Source organism: Lutra lutra, chromosome 6 (assembly GCF_902655055.1).
Source record: "Lutra lutra chromosome 6, mLutLut1.2, whole genome shotgun sequence".
Classification (NCBI taxonomy): Eukaryota; Metazoa; Chordata; class Mammalia; order Carnivora; family Mustelidae; genus Lutra; species Lutra lutra.
In genome coordinates this window covers 19,598,644-19,621,551 of record NC_062283.1, presented here as the reverse complement: position 1 = coordinate 19,621,551, position 22,908 = coordinate 19,598,644, and positions in this window count along the sequence as shown.

Below are 22,908 nucleotides of genomic sequence, written 5' to 3'. Positions count from 1 at the left end.
ATCTGGGGAGTTCAACCACTGGAAATCTGACGGTGATAGAGAAGTGGTGGAGGGCTGGCAAGAACCAGCATATGAATCGTGGCAGACTGAATTCACACCTGTAGTGCCCAAATAGAAATCCCAACCAGCAGCCACAGCTTCGTTCATCTGTAGAACAAAGTCAGGGGTACACTCTGACCAGGGAACTCAGTGGGGTCCAGATCTGCCCGATTTTGATCTCAAAACAAGGAGTTTTGCTGGCCCTAGGGCCTGATTTGTCCACACCACAGGCAAAGGAACTGAATCTTACCCCACTCACTGTGGAGACTGTTGTCCAGCCCCATCAGAGCAAAAGGGCTGGCAACGACTCATGGAGGCTGTGTGGGCCATGGTGCTTGAACCAAGAGGTGGGCAGGCAGGGCTGACTGCCCTCCAGAGCAAAGCCAATACGAAATGTGTGGCATTCCCATGCTACACACAGGCAGGAAGATTCATTCATAGACAAGGCTGAGGGTAGCCCCTGGCCCCTCCAAACTGGAGATTCCATTTGGGAAACTGAGAGCAGCCTGGACAGGCTGTACCCTCCCACACAGGCCATGGAGCTGAGACACAGCCCCAGCCACTGTGGAGCATGTCTTCAGGACTCATCTGACCAGCAGGGCTGGAGACGGGTCCTGGAAGCAGTGCATCCCAGAGGTGCTCATGCTGAGGGCTGGTAGGCAGAGCTGAGGGTTTGCAGAAAAAGCCAGTGGCCCTGTTTGGTCAGGGAATGTGTGCTTCAGGTTGGCTTGAGTTAAGGCAATAAACAAATAGCCTTACTGGGTTTAGAGGTGCTTTCCCCATTGTGCCCCGATAGGGAATCTTATTCACCATTCTGCTCCTTGTAGAACACAGTCTTCAGCCTGTCCAACCAGGGAACGTAGCCAGAGCACAAGAGAAGCTCTGTAGTCCATTAAACATCCCTACATCCAGTGGCACTTGAACAGAGAGTACAGCCCATGCCCCCCCACCCATCTGCAGAGTGAAGCTGGTCACCTCACCTAATCAGGAAAATTCAGTCCACACTCCAGCTTGATTCAGACCCCCAAAGCTATAGGGGCCCAGGGTCCTATCCTGCTGTCCTGCCAGGGCAGGAAAGCTAATTCAGAGCCCCAACTACTACTGAATATAGTACCCAGTCCTGACCATCTAATAAGCAGGACCAGAAAAATTCAAGCAACTGCTGAACCCATCCTATAGTCTCAGTTGGGTAGGGAACCAAGGCAGTAGTTCTACCCAACTATTCTCAGCCCGTGGCATACTCCCCTATCCTTAACCTCAGAGCTCAAATGGTTGTCTTGCCCCCAAATAGGCCATATTAGTAGGCCCCATGTGCCCAAGAACATTACCAGCAGAGCCAACCAGAAGTCCGAACCGAGTTAATTGGTGAAGAACTACATCTGCCAAAACAAACCTGTGACATCTGGCAGAGGCGCCCTGTTACTCAACTGTGCAGATTCTGCCAATGTAAGGAATCAAGGGTCAAGAAAAACCAGGTAAATAGGAGGCCACCAAAGGAAAGTAATAAAGCTCTAATAACTGACCCCAAAGAAATGGAGATCTACAAACTGTCAGAAAAAGAATTCAGAATAATCCTCTCAAGGAAGTTTAATGAACTGCCAGAAAACAGACACACAACTAAATGAAATTAAGGAAACAATACATGAACAAAATGAGAAGTTTGACAAAGATACAGCAACCATCAGATCAAACAATCAAATCAAAGGGGCACCTGGGTGGCTCAGTAGGTTAAAGCCTCTGTCTTTGGTTCTGGTCACCGGTCATGATCCCGGGGTTCTGGGATCGAACCCCACATTGGGCTCTGTGCTCGGTGGGAAGCCTGCGTCCTCCTCTCTCTCTGCCTGCCTCTCTGCCTACTTGTGTCAAATTTAAAAAAAAAATCATTAAAAAACAAATCAGAAAAACCCAACAGAAATCCTTGCGTTGAAAAATGCAATAACTGAACTGAAGAATTCAAGAGTTTCAAAAGTAGACTCGATCATTTGGACAAAAGAATCAGTGATCTGGAGGACAGGGTATTGGAAATTACTCAATCAGAAGAGCAAAATGAAAAAAAGAATGAAAGGGTGAAGAAAGCCTACCGGAATACAGGACACAATGAAAAGAAACAATATTCACATTATGAGAATTCCAGAGGGAGAAGAGAAAGAGAAAGGGACAGACAGTATGTTTAAAATAATAATGGCTGAAAACTTTCCAAAGCTGGGAAGAGAAATGGATGTTCAGGTTCATGATGCCCCAAATGCCTCCCTTTAGGTTGAACCTGAATAGGGCCACACCGAGACACACTATAATTAAATTGTCGAAAGTCAAAGATAAAGACAAAGAATTTTAAGAGCAGCAAGAGAAAAGAGAAGTTGCACACAAGGGAACTAGTGACAGATTTCTCAACAGAAACTTTCAGGCCAGGAGAGAATGGGATGACATGTTCCAAAGAGTGAGAGAAAATGACTGTCGACCAAGACTTCTATCCTCAGTGAAGCCATCCTTCAGGGGGAAAAAAAAAAAAAAGGAGGAGAGATGGAAATAAAGACTTTCCTGAACAAAGAAAGCTGGGGGATTTCATTATCACCAACCTATCTAACAAGAAATGCTAAAGGGAATTCTTCGAGTGGAAGTAAAAGAATGCTAATTAACATTTTCAAAACATAAAAAGTTCTCAGCCATTCTCCTGAGCTTATTTGACTCATGTATCATTTCGGTCTTGGTTGCTTAGAGACATTGCAGGTGAATGAAAAAGCAATGAAGATCCAATCCCCTGGGAAAATTATTTACAAATATAACTTCTGATTTCCAGTCTGACACGCAAAGAGCTGGGAAGTGATTGCTTCCATACTCATTACAAGGGGAAAAAAAAAAAACTGAACAAACTGAAAATCAACAACTTTTCTTAGATCCATCAGGATTGAGGTCACAGGGCAAACTGCCCTGAACACTCGTCCAACAGATGGATACAGATAATTACAGCAGAAGCCCACAGCTGGAGACAATATCAGCAGGAACATTTTCAAGTTCAACTGACTGATAGCTGGAGGCCCACTGTAGACTCTCTTGAGAGTTAAAATCTCTGAGGGGGCCCAGTCTTTGAAGAGCTCCCATGTGTTCTTGCTGTGAAGATAATAGGATAATCCCCTAGTGTTTCCAGCAGAGAGTGGGGAGATATAACCATTTTGAAATATGCCCAGAGCTTTCTGTTCTTTTAAACAAGGCCTGTCTTGAAAGGAAATTGTTTTGCCAGAACCTAAACCACTGAGGTTATACCAAAGCCAGACTGCCCTGGGGGGGGGGGGGGTAGGAAAACACCCAACCTCAGCCCCCTCTAGCCTTCTGTGTGGTGGAAAGAAGATACTCAATTCAAGTTCACTCAAAGACAGAGACCTAATCATAGGACTATAGAATGCTCCCTCCCCCCTTACCACCACATCAATAGAGTATCTGTAAAAAATAGGGGATTGCAGCTTAAAAACAAACAAGCAAACAAAAACAAAACTGTGAGCTTCAGATCTGACTTGAGAAGTTTTAGGGACACCCCAAAACAACAAGAGAGAGAAGTTAGCCTCTAAGACTAAGGCTACAGCAGAGTGAAAACAGCCTGCCCTTAAACAGATGAATATAAAATTTGACACCAAAACTCTACCAACATCAGTTCCTTTTAACTGATGCATCACGCCTGGTTTCAACCGAAAATTACAAGGCACGCTAAAAGGCAACAAACGTAATGTGATGAGACAAATCAAGCCTGAGGATTAGATTCATAGACGGAAGAGTTTGGAATTATAAGACCAGTGATTTAAAATAACTATGATTAATATGCTAAGGGCCCTAATGGAAAAAGCAGACAACACACAAAAACAGGTAATAAAAACAGAGAAATGGGAACTCCAATAAAGAGAAGGAAATGTTAGAAGTAAAACATACTATACCATAAATGAAAAACTGTAGTTGATGAGGTCATCAGTAGACTGGACACGGCCAGTGAAAGAATCAGTTTTGGTTCAGTGATACGTCAGTAGAAACTTCCAAACCTGAAGGGTAAAGAGAACAAAGAATGAAACAGATGGAACAGGATATCCTAAAACTATAATGGGAAGCACAGGAATAAAAGAGAAGAAAGGAACAGAAGAAATATTTAAAGAAATAATGATAGAGAATTCTCCAGAGCTAATGGCTGCCTCAAAACCACAGACGTGGGAAGCTCAGAAAACACTAAGCATAATAAACACCAAAAACATGTACACCTGGGCAGATCACAGTCAAACTACAGAGAATCAAAGACTAAGAGAAAATCTTAGAGAAGAAGACTTGTGCCTCTTCACAGATATTAAGTATTTCAGACTGGGCCCAGGAAAGAATGTTTGAATAACCAACTTACAAAATACTTGATGTATGAAATATGAAGCAGGTAATAAGGTGTTATATTATCAGATGACAGAAAGCAAGTATGCTAGGAGAACAGAGACTCAAAGAAATGTTGTATACAGCCATGGTCTAATAAGTTAGGTGAAATACGATATTTCCTTTGGCTGACGCTAGGATTTAGTTAAAGGTTGGTCAGAAATGTGGATATTCTAGGAGGAAGACCTGTGTGATGAAATGAAAGTATATGTAAAATTTGACAAAAAAAACCCACCAACTATAGACTGCTCATAAGAGACATACCTAAAACAGATCCACCTAACACAGATCTCTTAAAAAAAAAAAAAATAGGACAGCACTATGGAAAACAGTTCAGCAGTTCCTCAAAAAGTTAAACACAGCAATTCCACTTCTAGGTACATAGTCAAAGAACTGAAAGCAGGGAACTCAAGCCCATAATTATGGGCCAATATTCCTAGCAGCATTATTTACCACAGCCAAAAGGAAGAGACAATCCAAGGGTCTGCTGACAGATACATGGATAAACAAAACACAAATGGACATACAAGGGAATATTATTCAGCAATAAAAATATATGATATTTTGATATAGGCCACATCATGAACGACCTCTGAAAACAGGACATTACGTGAAGTGAACTAGATACAAAAGGATGAATGAATATTGAGTGATTTTGCTTATATGAGATACTTAGAAAAGGTAAATTCATAGAGACAGAAAGGAGAATAGAGGTTACCAGGGGCTGGAGGGAGAGAATAGGGATCCATTTAATGGGTATAGAGTTTCTGCTTGGGATGATGAAAAGTTCTAGAAAGGGATTGTCATGGTTGCATCATACTGTGAATGTACTTAATGTCAATGAACTGTACACTTACAAATGGTTAAAATGGTAAGTTTTACGTTATGTATCTTTTATCACAATAAAAAAATAAAGCAATAGGGAATGATAGTTCAGGCATACTGAAACCAAAAGAAAACAAGTACAACAATATTAATTTGACAACAGGCAGAATTGAAAAATTCATCAAACAATTAAAAAATGGCATCGATAAAATGCATAAAACACAAAGAATGTACAATAACTACTATTAAATGTGCACTCTCCCTTTGGGCAAATTATTTCATTTAATCCTCTAGTAAATACTACAGAAAAGTAAGTCTTACCACCCTAGGTCACAAAAGAGGGAACAGAAACTCAGAAAATTTAAGCAACTTACCATGGTCACATACATAGAAAACAGCAGAATAAACTTTTTTTTTTAAAGTTCTTATTTTTAAGTAATCTTAACACCAAATGCGGGGCTCAAATTTACAACCCCAAGATCAAGAGTTGCACGCTCCAACTGAGCCAGCCAGGCACCCCCTAGAGTGAACTTTTAATACATGAATAACATGGTATCAAAACACACATACAGAAATCTGTTTTAAAGTGGCACCTGGGTGGCTCAGTGGGTTAAGCCTCTGCCTTTGACTCAGGCCATGATCTCAGGGTCCTGGGATCGAGCCCTGCATCAGGCTCTCTGCTCAGCAGGAAGCCTGCTTCTCCCTCTCTCTCTGCCTGCCTCTCTGCCTACTTGTGATCTCTCTCTCTCTCTCTCTAATAAACAAATAAAATCTTTTTTTAAAATATACAGAACATTTTATAAAACCAATCACTTAAGACCATTTTAACCTTCACTGCTTAGTGTGTGAAATAGATTAAGTACATAAGAAATGAATAAAATATAAAAATGAATCCTATTTTAAAAGTATACATTACCTAGGGAAATTCTACCAAGCATCCAAAGAAGAATTAATTCCTATTCTCCTGAAACTGTTCCAAAAAATAGAAATGGAATGAAAACTTCCAAATTCATTCTATTAGGCCAGCATTACATTGATCCCAAAACCAGACAAAGACCCCATCAAAAAGGAGAATTACAGACCAATATCCTTGATGAACACAGATGCAAAAATTCTCACCAAAATATTAGCCAATAGGATCCAACAGAACATTAAAAGGATTATTCACCATGACCAAGTAGGTTTTATTCCTGGGCTGCAAGGTTGGTTCAGCATCGGCAAATCAATCAATGTGATACAACACATTAATAAAAGAAAGAACAAGAACCCTATGGTACTCTCAATAGACACTGAAAAAGCATTTGACAAAGTACAGCATCCTTTCCTGATCAAAACTCTTCAAAGTGTAGGGATAGAGGGTACATACCTAAATATCATCAAAGCCATCTATGAAAAACCCACAGACAATATCATTCTCAATGGAGAAAAACTGAGAGGTTTTCTGCTAAGGTCAGGAACACAGCAGGGATGTCTACTATCACCACTGCTATTCAACATAGTATCAGAAGTCTTAGCCTCAGCAATTAGACAACAAAAAGAAATTAAAGGCATCTAAATCGGCAAAGAAGAAGTCAAACTAACTCTCTTTGCAGATGATATGATACTTTATGTGGAAAACCCAAAAGACTCCACTCCAAATCTGCTAGAACTTGTACAGGAATTCAGTAAAGTGTCAGGCTATAAAATCAATGCACAGAAATCAGTTGCATTTCTATACACCAACAACAAGACAGAAGAAAGAGAAATTAGGGAATCAATCCCATTTACAATTGCACCCAAAACCATAAGATACCTAGGTATAAACCTAACCAAAGAGGCAAATAATCTGTACTCAGAAAACTATAAAGTTCTCATGAAAGAGATTGAGGAAGACAGAAAGAAATGGAAAAACATCCCATGCTCATGGATCAGAAGAACAAATATTGTGAAAATGTCTATGTTAGCTACCTAAAGCAATCTACATGTTTAATGCAATCCCTATCAAAATACCACCAATTTTTTAAAAAGAAATGGAACCAGAGAAGACCTCAAAAAGCCAGAGGAATGTTGAAAAGGAAAGCCCAAGTTGGTGGCATCACAATTCCAGACTTTAAGCTCTATTGCAAAGCTGTCGTCATCAAGACAGTGTGGTAGTGGCACAAAACCAGACACATAGATCAGTGGAACAGAACAGAGAGCCCAGAAATAGACCCTCAACTCTATGGTCAACTAATTTCGACAAAGCAGGAAAGAATGTCCAGAGGAAAAAAGACAGTCTCTTCAACAAATGGTGTTGGGAAAATTGGACAGCCACATGCAGAAAAATGAAACTGGACCATTTCCTTACACTACACACAAAAATAGACTCCAAATGGATGAAAGACCTCAATGTGAGAAAGGAATTCATCAAAATCCTTGAGGAGAACACAGGCAGCAACCTCTTTGACCTCAGTCACAGCAACTTCTTCCTAGAAACATCGCCAAAGGCAAGGGAAGCAAGGGCTAAAATGAACTATTGGGACTTCATCAAGATCAAAAGCTTTTCCATAGCAAAGGATACAGTCAACAAAACCAAAAGACAACTGACCGAATGGGAGCAGATATTTGCAAATGACATATCAGATAAAGGGCTAGTATCCAAAATCTATAAAGAACTTATCAAACAAATAATCCAATCAAGAAATGGGCAGAGGACATGAACAGACATTTCTGCAAAGAAGACATCCAGATGGCCAACAGACACATGAAAAAGTGTTCCATATCACTCGGCATCAGGGAAATACAAATCAAAACCACAATGAGATATCACCTCACACCAGTCAGAATGGCTAAAATTAACAAGTCAGGAAATATCAGATGCTGGCAAGGATGCGGAGAAAGGGGAACCCTCCTACAGTGTTAGTGGGAATGCAAGCTGGTGCAGCACTCTGGAAAACAGCATGGAGGTTCCTTAAAAAGTTGAAAATAGAGCTACCCTATGACCCAGCAATTGCACTACTGGGTATTTACCCTAAAGATACAAATGTAGTGATCTGAGGGCACGTACACCCAAATGTTTATAGCAGCAATGTCCACAATAGCCAAACTATGGAAAAAACCTAGATGTCCATCAACAGATGAATGGATAAAGAAGAGGTGGTACATATATACAACGGAATACTATGCAGCCATCAAAAGAAATGAAATCTTGCCATTTGCAATGACATGGATGGAAGTAGAGAGTATTATGCTGAGCGAAATAAGTCAATCAGAGAAAGACAATTATCATATGATCTCCCTGATATGAGGAAGTTGAGAGGCAAAGTGGAGAGTTTGGGAGGTAGGGAAGGAAAAAATGAAACAAGGTAGGATTGCGAGGGAGACAAACCATAAGAGACTCTTAATCTCACAAAACAAACTGAGGGTTGCGGGGGGGGGGGGGAGGTAGGGAGAGGGTGGTGGGGTTATGGACATTGGGGAAGGTATGTGCTATGGTGAGTGCTGTGAAGTGTATAAACCTGGCGATTCACAGACCTGTACCTCTGTGGCTAATAATACATTATATGTTAATAAAAAAATTTTTTAATGTAAAAAAAGTATACATTATTTGATCATAATATAATAAAATTTAAAAGTAATAAGAAATGTTTGGTTTAAAAAAATGACTACTGAGAAATTAAAAAAAAAAAAGTTTCCCAAATAACATGATTAAATAGAATACAACATCGTAATTATAATTACATGGAAAAAATGTAAGTAAGTATTAAGACTCACCAAATTTCCACTGCAACTTTCCATCAGGTATAAACCTACTTCAGTTTTGCTCATGACCATATGGAACATCAAATGGCTGAATTCTATTTCATTTTCAGTCTTCCTTAAGAATGATCGGTGACGGGCGCCTGGGTGGCTCAGTGGGTTAAGCCACTGCCTTCGGCTCAGGTCATGATCTCAGGGTCCTGGGATCGAGTCCCGCATCGGGCTCTCTGCTCAGCAGGGAGCCTGCTTCCTTCTCTCTCTCTCTCTGCCTGCCTCTCCATCTACTTGTGAGCTCTCTGTCAAATAAATAAATAAAATCTTAAAAAAAAAAAAGAAGAAAAGAATGATCGGTGACCGTGTGACCAAAATTTCTAAGCAGAATGACATCAGTTTACAATAACACATGCCCATCTATTGTTGTTAAAATCTGAATGCTCACTTAAGGAAACTTATATAAAAATTTTTTATATACTTTATTGGTTGAAATTTTATCAGTCAGTTAAAATATAGATGTATATTTGCAGAAGCAGAATAAGACGATGTCCACAAAAACAATTCATGTGCAAAAACAGCAGAACTCTCAACAGTTAAATAAATAGTGAACAAGATTGACAATGGAACCAACTGTATAGAGTGTATTAGGTAGATAATTTTAGGAAAAGTATTAATTCTTATTTAGCTAATTCATTTTCTAAAATTTTCAGTAACAGTATAAAGCAGAATAATGGAGATTAGATCATAAACCTATTTTTTGCCGAGTTGTTTGTTGTACTAGTATTTGTGATATTAAACTCATAGAGACAAAAAGCAGAATATATATATACACATACATCTATATGTATATATATGTACATATATATGTATATACATGTATATGTATATATATGTATGTATATGTATATGTGTATGTATATTTATACGTATATATTTCATTCAGTTTAGGTCATAAGTCAAGAGGAAAACCCTAATTGGCAATTCTTCACATCTTGTGAAGAGGAATTCAAAACAGAATGTCCACTTGCCATCTCAAAATTTCACAAGTAGGGAAGATACCTAAATCCTATAAAATTCATCCATGGTAAATCATATTTGAACCACACATTAAAGAACATAAAAATGAAAAGAAGAAGAAGAAAGTATTAGACCAAAATGAGCAACCCCTAACTCTCTCTCCTTTCTCTGGCCTCATTTGAAAGTGAGTGTCCATTTTGTAGCTAGAATGCACAGTACAGTGACTCAGGAACAAGCCCATGGCTGAGGAGGCTGAGAAGGAATTGTGCTTCCACTGTAATGTCAACATTAAAATTTGTCAACACTAAAATATATAATAATAAAGTTGTATTGAATGAAAATCTTAAAATAGAAAATTCAGGTATTCTTACCTCCCCCAGTAGATTACTTGTACTCTCCCTACCCCCAAGACATGGGTCCTTTTCAATGGCTGGTCATCTCTTTTCTTATTTTCTCCTCTATCTTTTCTCCAATGTGGCAACTGGGCAGGAAACTACTGGCTTACCAGAAATGTCCTAGGGCAAGGCTAGCTATGGGGGCAAATCCTGGTCTTCTGGGTCACTGGAGTGGGGTAATGAGATTCTTGCTCTGGTTCTACCCTCTCCCAATTATGGAGAAGACCTAGCTGTGTAACATGGATTCAATGCAGCCTACTGCCATTCAACTCTGCAGCACCAAGGCAGAGTCACAGCTGAATCTCAACTTGGCTTTCCTTTGTATCACTTTGCTATTGCTCCCTGTTCTTTTATTTCTTTGAAGTCCCTTCAGAAAAGAGGACTGGCTAGGCCAAGGCCAGATTTGAAGATTTTTGGATTTGCTGGCCAAATAACATATTAAAGCTATCAGAGAAACCAGCACCTTGGTCTTCTCTCGGTTTCTAAAAATAACCAGAAAATTCACTAAAATTATAAGAGGAATCTATATGAATGCATGCTTGCAACTTCAATAAACTTGTTGAGATAGAAAAAATGTCTTTTAAAAAAAAGATTTATCAGGGGCATTTGGGTGGCTTAGTGGGTTAAGCTGCTGCCTTCGGCTCAGGTCATGATCTCAGGGTCCTGGGATCGAGTCCCGCATCAGGCTCTCTGCTCAGTGGAGAGCCTGCTTCCTCCTCTCTCTCTCTGCCTGTCTCTCTGTCTACTTGTGATCTCTCTCTCTGTCAAATAAATAAATAAAATCTTTAAAAAAATAAAAACAGTAAAAAAGATTTATCCATTTTCCTTCTAGATATATGTTCATTGAATAGTATGGAAAGAAGAATCCTATGCCCTATTTAAATTTTATCCCCCCCATTCCCCTTTTAATGGGCACATGCTTTAGTTAATTTTTAGGAAGGTGCAGCTCCTCTGTACAGAGATCACATCCTAAGAGCTAATACAGGCACATCTAGGTAAATCCCACAATTGTGGGTTGTAATAGCTTTAGAATCATTTGTGTTTGAGGGTCTTTATTCTGAGCCACGAATGTACAAGTCATAAATGTACATTAGACCAGCATAAATACCCACAACTTCTTTTTCATAGGTGGGCTTCTTCCATCAGAGCTAGACTTATTCCCCAATAAAGTTTTTTGAAGGCTAAAAAAAAATTATTTAGTTATTTGAGAGAGAGAGAGAGAGGCTCCCAGAGACAGAAAAAATTTCTGCAAAAAAAAGGTGAACAAATTGATGAAATTCTGGATAGACTAAATACCAAGAAAAAGGGATGCCTGGGGGGCTCACTCAGTTAAGCATCTGCCTTCGGCTCAAGTCATGATACCAGGGTCCGGGGATCAAGTCCCACACTGGGCTCCTTGCTCAATGCGGAGCCTGCTTCTCCCTCTGCTGCTCACCCTGCTTGTGCTCTCTCTCTCCCTGACAAATAAATAAATTAATAAAAATTTTAATAAATAAATAAATATCAAGGAAAAAATGTAGAAAATCATCAAATAACCTTTCCAATAGGTTCTGACATTTTTACTGGTGGATTTCATCCAACTGATAAAGAAAAAAATTCTGTGGTATAGAGTGTTCTCAAAAATGGAAGGCAGAGGGGCACCTGGGTCGCTCAGTGGGTTAAAACCTCTGCCTTCGGCTCAGGTCATGATCCCAGAACCCTGGGATCGAGCCCCACATCAGGCTCTCTGCTCAGCAGGGACCCTGCTTCCCCCCACTTCTGCCTGCCTCTCTGCCTACCTGTGATCTCTGTCTGTCAAATAAATAAATAAATAAATAAAATGTTTTAAAAAATGGAAGGCAGAAAGTTATTTCTTCATGTCTACAAAAAAATATAAAATAATTGTTATCATGGGAAAATAGTAAAGAAACGACTGATCTGTCTATTGTTAATGGAATTAACTTCAATTTCTGTAAGTTTAGCCCTAACTAGTAGTTAAGTCATGGGCTCTTTCCTAGATGGTTGTGTTTGCCCATATGTATGCTGGTGGTTTTAAGGTACAACAGAAGGTATCATGGTCCTTAGAATTAGGGCAGGAGTTGGTTAGCATTGTTTATAAGAGTAAGGACCCACCTTTGAAGCTCTCGAAAGTCAAGATCTCTCAGAAAGCAGAGGTTTTGATCAATCAGTCATTCTTTTGAGTGAGAAATCACACTTCTAAGAAAGTTTTAGTTTCAGTATCAGAGTCTATATTCAGAATGTCATATTTAGAGCATTCTAAGATGCAAGATACTCCAATCCTTTGTAGAATGCTCATGTAAATCAAAAAAGTCATGCACCCAAGAAAGAAATCATATCCTCTTAGATAAAAGAGCAAGGAAAAATCAAGGCACATTAAAATGGAATGCAAACAGAAGAAGACCCCAGAAAATGAAAGCCTGATGTCCAGATGTTAGACATCTAATCTCTAGCAAAGGAAACCAGTCATTGCAGAATGCCTGAAGCAAGGGAAACACAGTGTGGGGTTGCCTTAGAACCTGGAGCATCGGGAGTCCTGAGGAAGTAACGGTGGCCAGATTCTCATGTGACCTGTCACAGCAAAGAACCACCAGGCCCAAGATCATGAATCAAGATAGCCCATGAGCCAAGAACATAAAAGTGGAAAGTCACGAAAGGTCTCACTCCAGACTGCCATGGAGTCTGGCCTATGGGATGCAACCATTACCCTACTTCCTAAAGAAAGGCTGAGGGCAGGAGCTGGGCTTGAAAGGCTGTAACTTATTTCTAGTTTGGTACACTAAGACAGGTTAATAAAACATTATTTTAAGCAGTGAAACATTAAAACACATCCTTAAGTTTAAGTACCTATTAATGGTATTACATTAGTCATTCTGCAAATGTTTATTAAGGACCTTCTGGGTGTTTATTTATCTAGAGACAAGAAATCGCTGTTGTCCAGAAGTGGAAGAGGCAGAAACAAGATGAACAGACAAATCTAATTTGTTGTGCTGAGGGCTAGGATAGGATGAAACATAGGAAAAAAAGAGGGCCCTGTGATCCAGTCATATAGGTCAGAATAAGTTCTGAAGGAAAAACACAAGTTAGATGGGAGAAGAGGAAGGAAACATTAAAGGCAAAAACGGCAGCATATACCAAACACCCAAGAATCCAGAGGAACAACCACATCACCCCAGCCTCATTGGTACGTATCTGTGGCAAAGAGTAATGCCAAGCAGCATAGTTTTTCTAAAGCATAAAATGCTTGGCAGTGTGGCAACAGAAAAGATTAGATGGGTAGGCAGGGTAGACAACCTAGGTCACAAGAGGCCACAGAGTTTATATAGAGAAGTTTGGACATACTCACAAATAATTTTTGTTTTTATAAACACGAAAAGTGATTTCTATTTGTGGCCATAATAGAATGCCTAGTATCAGCCTAGTCTCCCCACTAGAAACAAGTGTGAAGCTGGACAAACTATATGAAGCAAATGTTTTCTGGCATTGGACACACGGAAGTACAAGTCTGTGAGCTCTGAAAGAAGGAAACTCATGGAATGAGTGTGTCTTTTGATTGCTCTGGCTGTTTTCCAGGGACAATTTCCTGGTCATGGTGCAGGGAGCTGGAGCCCCAACAGTGCATGGCAGTTCCTTTGAGCTGAGGAGGCAGAGATCAGAGTTTAGAGCTGTTAAAGCTGTTGGAATCTACAGGGGAAGAGTACAAGAGAAGAGGAAGCTGCTTAGGAATTGGAGGATGGATGTGGGCAAAAGTCTGTTTGAAAGTTCCCTTCAAGTCCTTTGCCAAACACTGGGCCGCACATGATGATCAAATTTCTTTGATAGGTATAGAACTATTTAGAGTTTCTCTCTTTCCTTGAGTCAGTTTTGGTAGGTTGTGTTGTTCCCTCCACTAAGTCCTATGTAGAGAATGGCTTTACATGGTCAAACAACACAACCAGTAAAATTGACTCCAGGAAAAATAAAAACTCTTAATAGTTTTATACCTATCAAAGAAATTTAATCATCATCACCATCACCAACCCATAAAGACAGCTCGAGGCCTAGATGCATGCCTGGTGGATTCTAGCAAACAATTAAAGAAGAAATAATAATAATCTTAAACAAATTCCTCCAGGAAATGCAAAAGGAGGAAAGTTCCCTAATACATACAAAGATGATACACTATTTCTCTTAAACCGATGCAAATATTCTCTCAAAAAATTAACAAATAAAATCAAGAAATATATAAAAGGAGTAATGCATCATGATGAAGTGAGGGTTTTTCCAAGGATGTAAGATCTTATATCCAAAAAATCAATCAATGAAATTCAACACATTATAAAATAAAGGGGAAAAAATTACATGATATCAAGATACACAGAAAACACATTTACAAAAGTCAACATCCATTAATGATTAAAACAACACAGGGGGGAGGAGTCAAGATGGCGGAGAAGTAGCAGGCTGTAGCGGGAGATCAGCTAGATAGCTTATCTAAAGATTACAAACACCTACAAATCCAACGGGAGATCGAAGAGAAGAAGAACAGCAACTCTAGAAACAGAAAATCAACCACTTTCTGCAAGGTAGGACTGGCAGAGAAGTGAATCCAAAGCGACGGGAAGATAGACCGCGGGGGGAGGGGCCGGCTCCCGGCGAGCCGCGGAGCAACGGAGCACAAAATTGGGACTTTTAAAAGTCTGTTCCGCTGAGGGACATCGCTCCAGAGGCTTAACCGGGGTGAAGCCCACGCGGGGTCAGTGTGGCCTCAGGTCCCGCAGGGTCACAGAAGGATCGGGGGTGTCTGAGTGTCGCAGAGCTTACCGGTATTAGAACGGGGAAGCCGGCTACAGAGACAGAGCCGAGGAGTGACTCTCAGCTCAGGGTTACCTTGAACCCGTTGCAGGCTCGGTCAGCTCGGAGCGCGGCCGGAGGCCAGGGTGGCGGGAGTCATTGGGCGCTGTTCTCTGGGGGCGCGCTGAGGAGTGGGGCCCCGGGATCTCGGCTCCTCCGGGCCGGAGACTGGGAGGCCGCCATCTTCACTCACGTCCTCTGGAACTCTACGGAAAGCGCTCAGGGAACAAAAGCTCCCGAAAGCAAACCCAGCAAACCCCAGGGGATTACTCAGCCCGGCTCCGGGTAAGGGCGGTGCAACTCCGCCTGGGGCAAAGACACTTGAGAATCACTACAACAGGCCCCTCCCCCAGAAGATCAGCAAGAAACCCAGCCAGGACCAAGTTCACCTACCAAGGAGTGTAGTTTCAATACCAAGGAGAGCGGCAGAATTCCAGAGGAGGAGAAAGCAAAGCACAGAACTCATGGCTTTCTCCCCATGATTCTTTAGCCTTGCAGTTAAATTAATTTTTTTTCTTCTTTTCTTTTTCAATTTTTTTTCCTTCTTCTGCTAAATTTTTTTAACTTTTACCCTTTTCTTTTTTAACATTTTTAACTAGTTTATCTAATATATATATATATATTTTTTTCCTTTTTATACTTTTTCTTTATTGGTTTTCTTTTTTTTTTCATTTCTTTTTCAATTTTTTTTCCTTTCTTTCTGAACCTCTTTTTATCCCCTTTCTCTCCCCCCCCCCCACGATTTGGGATCTCTTCTGATTTGGCTAAAGCAAATTTTCATGGGGTTCTTGCCACCCTTTTAGTATTTTACTTGCTCCTTCATATACTCTTATCTGGACAAAATGACAAGGCGGAAAAATTCACAACAAAAAAAAGAACAAGAGGCAGTACCAAAGGCTAGGGACATAATCAATACAGACATTGGTAATATGTCAGATCTAGAGTTCAGAATGACGATTCTCAAGGTTCTAGCCGGGCTCGAAAAAGGCATGGAAGATATTAGAGAAACCCTCTCGGGAGACAGAAAAGCCCTTTCTGGAGAAATAAAAGAACTAAAATCTAACCAAGTTGAAATCAAAAAAGCTATTAATGAGGTGCAAACAAAAATGGAGGCTCTGATGGCTAGGATAAATGAGGCAGAAGAAAGAATAAGCGATATAGAGGACCAAATGACAGAGAATAAAGAAGCTGAGCAAAAGAGGGACAAACAGCTACTGGATCACGAGGGGAGAATTTGAGAGATAAATGACACCATAAGACGAAACAACATTAGAATAATTGGGATTCCAGAAGAAGAGGAAACAGAGAGGGGAGCAGAAGGTATATTGGAGAGAATTATTGGAGAGAATTTCCCCAATATGGCAAAGGGAACAAGCATCAAAATCCAGGAGGTTCATAGAACCCCCCCTCAAGATCAATAAGAATAGGTCCACACCCCGTCACCTAATAGTAAAATTGACAAGTCTTAGTGACAAAGAGAAGATCCTGAAAGCAGCCAGGGAAAAGAAGTCTGTAACGTACAATGGTAAAAATATTAGATTGGCAGTAGACTTATCCACAGAGACCTGGCAGGCCAGAAAGAGCTGGCATGATATATTCAGAGTACTAAACGAGAAAAACATGCAGCCAAGAATACTATATCCAGCTAGGCTATCATTGAAAATAGAAGGAGAGATTAAAAGCTTCCAGGACAAACAAAAACTGAAAGAATTTGCAAATACCAAACCAGCTCTATAGGAAATATTGAAAGGGGTCCTCTAAGCAAAGAGAGACCCTAAAAGAAGTAGATCAGAAAGAAACAGAGACAATAAACAATAACAGTCACCTTACAGGCAATACAATGGCACTAAATTCACATCTCTCAATACTTACCCTGAATGTTAATGGACTAAATGCCCCAATCAAAAGACACAGGGTATCAGAATGGATAAAAAAACAAAACCCATCTATATGTTGCCTACAAGAAACTCATCTTAAACCTGAAGACACCTCCAGATTTAAAGTGAGGGGGTGGAAAAGAATTTACCATGCTAATGGACATCAGAAGAAAGCAGGAGTGGCAATCCTTATATCAGATCAATTAGATTTTAAGCCAAAGACTACAATAAGAGATGAGGAAGGACACTATATCATACTCAAAGGAACTATCCAACAAGAGGATCTAACAATTTTAAATATCTATGCCCCTAACGTGGGAGCAGCCAACTATATAAACCAATTAATAACAAAATCAAAGAAACATATCGACAATAATACAATAATAGTAGGGGACTTTAGCACTCCCCTCACTGAAATGGACAGATCATCCAAGCAAAAGATCAACAAGGAAATCAAGGCCTTAAATGACACATTGGACCAGATGGACATCACAAATATATTCAGAACTTTTCATCCCAAAGCAACAGAATACACATTCTTCTCTAGTGCACATGGAACATTCTCCAGAATAGATCACATTCTTGGTCCTAAATCAAGTCTCAACCGGTATCAAAAGATTGGGATCATTCCCTGCATATTTTCAGACCACAATGCTCTAAAGCTAGAACTCAATCACAAGAGGAAATTTGGAAAGAACCCAAATACATGGAGACTAAACAGCATCCTTCTAAAGAATGAATGGGTCAACCAGGAAATTAAAGAAGAATTGAAAAAATCATGGAAACAAATGATAATGAAAACACAACAGTTCAAAATCTGTGGGACACAACAAAGGCAGTCCTGAGAGGAAAATATATAGTGGTACAAGCCTTTCTCAAGAAACAAGAAAGGTCTCAGGTACACAACCTAACCCTACACCTAAAGGAGCTGGAGAAAGAACAAGAAAGAAACCCTAAACCCAGCAAGAGAAGAGAAATCATAAAGATCAGAGCAGAAATCAATGAAATAGAAACCAAAAAAACAATAGAACAAATCAACGAAACTAGGAGCTGGTTCTTTGAAAGAATTAATAAGATTGATAAACCCCTGGCCAGACTTATCAAAAAGAAAAGAGAGAGGACCCAAATAAATAAAATCATGAATGAAAGAGGACAGATCACAACGAACACCAAAGAAATACAGACAATTATAAGAACATACTATGAGCAACTCTACGCCAACAAATTTGACAATCTGGAAGAAATGGATGCATTCCTAGAGACATATAAACTACCACAACTGAACCAGGAAGAAATAGAAAGCCTGAACAGACCCATAACCAGTAAGGAGATTGAAACAGTCATCAAAAATCTCCAAACAAACAAAAGCCCAGGGCCAGATGGCTTCCCGGGGGAATTCTACCAAATATTTAAAGAAGAACTAATTCCTATTCTCCTGAAACTGTTCCAAAAAATAGAAATGGAAGGAAAACTTCCAAACTCATTTTATGAGGCCAGCATCACCTTGATCCCAAAACCAGACAAGGATCCCATCAAAAAAGAGAACTACAGACCAATATCCTTGATGAACACAGATGCAAAAATTCTCACCAAAATACTAGCCAATAGGATTCAACAGTACATTAAAAGGATTATTCACCACGACCAAGTGGGATTTATTCCAGGGCTGCAAGGCTGGTTCAACATCCGCAAATCAATCAATGTGATACAACACATTAATAAAAGAAAGAACAAGAACCATATGATACTCTCCATAGATGCTGAAAAAGCATTTGACAAAGTACAGCATCCCTTCCTGATCTAAACTCTTCAAAGTGTAGGGATAGAGGGCACATACCTCAATATTATCAAAGCCATCTATGAAAAACCCACCGCAAATATCATTCTCAATGGAGAAAAACTGAAAGCTTTTCTGCTAAGGTCAGGAACACGGCAGGGATGTCCGTTATCACCACTGCTATTCAACATAGTACTAGAAGTCCTAGCCTCAGCAATCAGACAACAAAAGGAAATTAAAAGCATCCAAATCGGCAAAGAAGAAGTCAAACTATCACTCTTCGCAGATGATATGATACTATATGTGGAAAACCCAAAAGACTCCACTCCAAAACTGCTAGAACTTGTACAGGAATTCAGTAAAGTGTCAGGATATAAAATCAATGCACAGAAATCAGTTGCATTTCTCTACACCAACAACAAGACAGAAGAAAGAGAAATTAAGGAGTCCATCCCATTTACAATTGCACCCAAAACTATAAGATACCTAGGAATAAACCTAACCAAAGAGACTAAGAATCTATACACAGAAAACTATAAAGTACTCATGAAAGAAATTGAGGAAGACACAAAGAAATGGAAAAATGTTCCATGCTCCTGGATTGGAAGAATAAATATTGTGAAAATGTCTATGCTACCTAAAGCAATCTACACATTTAATGCAATTCCTATCAAAATACCATCCATTTTTTTCAAAGAAATGGAACAAATAATCCTAAAATTTATATGGAACCAGAAAAGACCTCGAATAGCCAAAGGAATATTGAAAAAGAAAGCCAAAGTTGGTGGCATCACAATTCCGGACTTCAAGCTCTATTACAAAGCTGTCATCATCAAGACAGCATGGTACTGGCACAAAAACAGACACATAGATCAATGGAACAGAATAGAGAGCCCAGAAATAGACTCTCAACTCTATGGGCAACTCATCTTCGACAAAGCAGGAAAGAATGTCCAATGGAAAAAAGACAGCCTCTTCAATAAATGGTGTTGGGAAAATTCGACAGCCACATGCAGAAAAATGAAATTGGATCATTTCCTTACACCACACACGAAAATAGACTCCAAATGGATGAAAGACCTCAATGTGAGAAAGGAATCCATCAAAATCCTTGAGGAGAACACAGGCAACAACCTCTTCGACCTCAGCCACAGCAACTTCTTCCTAGGAACATCGCCAAAAGCAAGGGAAGCAAGGGCAAAAATGAACTATTGGGATTTTATCAAGATCAAAAGCTTTTGCACAGCAAAGGAAACAGTGAACAAAACCAAAAGACAACTGACAGAATGGGAGAAGATATTTGCAAATGACATATCAGATAAAGGGCTGGTGTCCAAAATCTATAAAGAACTTAGCAAACTCAACACCCAAAGAACAAATAATCCAATCAAGAAATGGGCAGAAGACATGAACAGACATTTCTGCAAAGAAGACATCCAGATGGCCAACAGACACATGAAAAAGTGCTCCACATCACTCGGCATCAGGGAAATACAAATCAAAACCACAATGAGATATCACCTCACACCAGTCAGAATGGCTAAAATTAACAAGTCAGGAAATGACAGATGCTGGCAAGGATGCGGAGAAAGGGGAACCCTCCTACACTGTTGGTGGGAATGTAAGCTGGTGCAACCACTCTGGAAAACAGCATGGAGGTTCCTCAAAATGTTGAAAATAGAACTACCCTATGACCCAGCAATTGCACTGCTGGGTATTTACCCTAAAGATACAAACGTAGTGATCCAAAGGGGCACGTGCACCCGAATGTTTATAGCAGCAATGTCTACAATAGCCAAACTATGGAAAGAACCTAGATGTCCATCAACAGATGAATGGATAAAGAATATGTGGTATATATACACAATGGAATACTATGCAGCCATCAAAAGAAATGAAATCTTGCCATTTGCGACGATGTGGATGGAACTAGAGGGTATCATGCGTAGCGAAATAAGTCAATCGGAGAAAGACAACTATCATATGATCTCCCTGATATGAGGGAGAGGAGATGCAACATGGGGTGTTAAGGGGGTAGGAGAAGAGTAAATGAAACAAGATGGAATTGGGAGGGAGGCAAACCATAAGTGACTCTTAATCTCACAAAACAAACTCAGGGTTGATGGGGGGAGGGGGATTGCGAGGGGAGTGGGATTATGGTCACTGGGGAGGGTATGTGCTATGGTGAGTGCTGTGAAGTGTGTAAACCTGGTGATTCACAGACCTGTACCCCTGGGGATAAAAATATATTATATGTTTATAAAAAATAAAATTAATAAAAAAAAAAACATACAAACTGTAAGCAAACAAGGAATTGAAAAAACTTACTCATTTTTTATAAAGGGCATTGAGGAGAAACCTATAGCAAGCATCATATTTAATGGTGAAATATTGAATACATTTCTCCAAAGGTCAGTTACTGAGCAAAGATGCCCAATGTCACAACCTCTTTTCAATATTGTAAGGAGGTCCTAGCCTAGCAAATAAATAAATAAATAAATAAAGAGGAAGCATACAGATTGGACAGGAAGAAGTAAAATTATCGGTATTTGCAGATGATAAAATTTTAAAATTTAATTTTAAATTTAAAATTTTTAAAATCCTAAAAAATCAAGGGGTGCTTGGGTTGCTCAGTGGGTTAAAGCCTCTGCCTTCAGCCCGGGTCATGGTCCCGGTATCCTGGGATCAAGCCCCGCATCAGTCTCTCTGCTCAGTAGGGAGCCTGCTTCCCCACCCCCCCTGCCTTGCCTCTCTGCCTACTTGTGATCTCTATCTGTCAAATAAATATATAAAATTTTAAAAAAAATCCTAAAAAATCTAAAAACAACACTAGAATTAATAAGTAAACTTAGCAAGGTCACAGGATACAAGGTCAATATATAGACATGAATTATCTTGCTATACACTAGCAATAAATAATCAAAACTGAATTTTTAAACAATACCATTTAAAATTGCATCAAAACCATAAAAATAGGGATAAATTTGACAAAAGATATGCAAGATCTCTGAAATCTGAAAAACACTGCTCAGAGAAATAAAAGATAAAATAAATAAATGAGAAAGCTTATAATGGAAATCTACAATGCTCACAGGATATTGTTAAGATGCTAGTCCTCCTCATATTTATCGATAGAGTCAACACAATACCAAACAAAATTCTGGCAGACTATTTTTTTTTGCAAAATTGTTGGGCTAATTCTAAAATTTATGTAGAAATGAAAGAATGAAGAGCTAAAATAATTTTGAAAATGTTGGAGAATTTACACTATCTGATCTCAAGATTTACTATAGAGCTATCATAATTAATACAGCTTGTTATTGCTATCAGGATAGACATGTAGATCAATGGAATAAAATAGAGTCCAGAAATACATCCACACATATATAGTTAATTTTAACAAAGTCACAAAGGTGGTTCAATGGGGGAAAAGACAGCACTTTAAACAAATGGGCATTTGAACAATTAGATATCCACACAAAATGAAAAATGAACCTTGAATCCTAAAATAAAAATAAAAATAAAAATAAAAAATGAACCTTGAATCCTACTTCTCTATTCACAATAATTAATCTAAGATGGTTCTTTGACCCAAGTGTATGGGTTAAAAATACAAATTTTTAGAAGAAAACATGGGACAGAACTTTTACTTTCTTAGGCAAAAATTTTCACAGATTTTCTTTAAAAAAATGTAAATCACCATAAAAGAAATATTTGATAAACTGAACTGCAAAATTAAAAATTACTCTTCAAAAGAAACTGCTTTTTTAGGGACTGATGGAAATGTTCATTATCTTGATTGTCATGATGGTTTCAATCGTGTACATATGTGAAAACTCATCGAATTATACAGTTTAAACATATGTGGTTTATTTAACATCAATTATACTTAATCCCTATCTTATACTACTCAGAAAAATGAACTCAAAATGCATTAAAGACTTAAGTTTAAGACCTGAAACTGTATAAATTTATAATATTTGCAAATCATATATCTGGTAGGGGATTAATATCCAAAAAAGAAAAATAATTCATACAACTC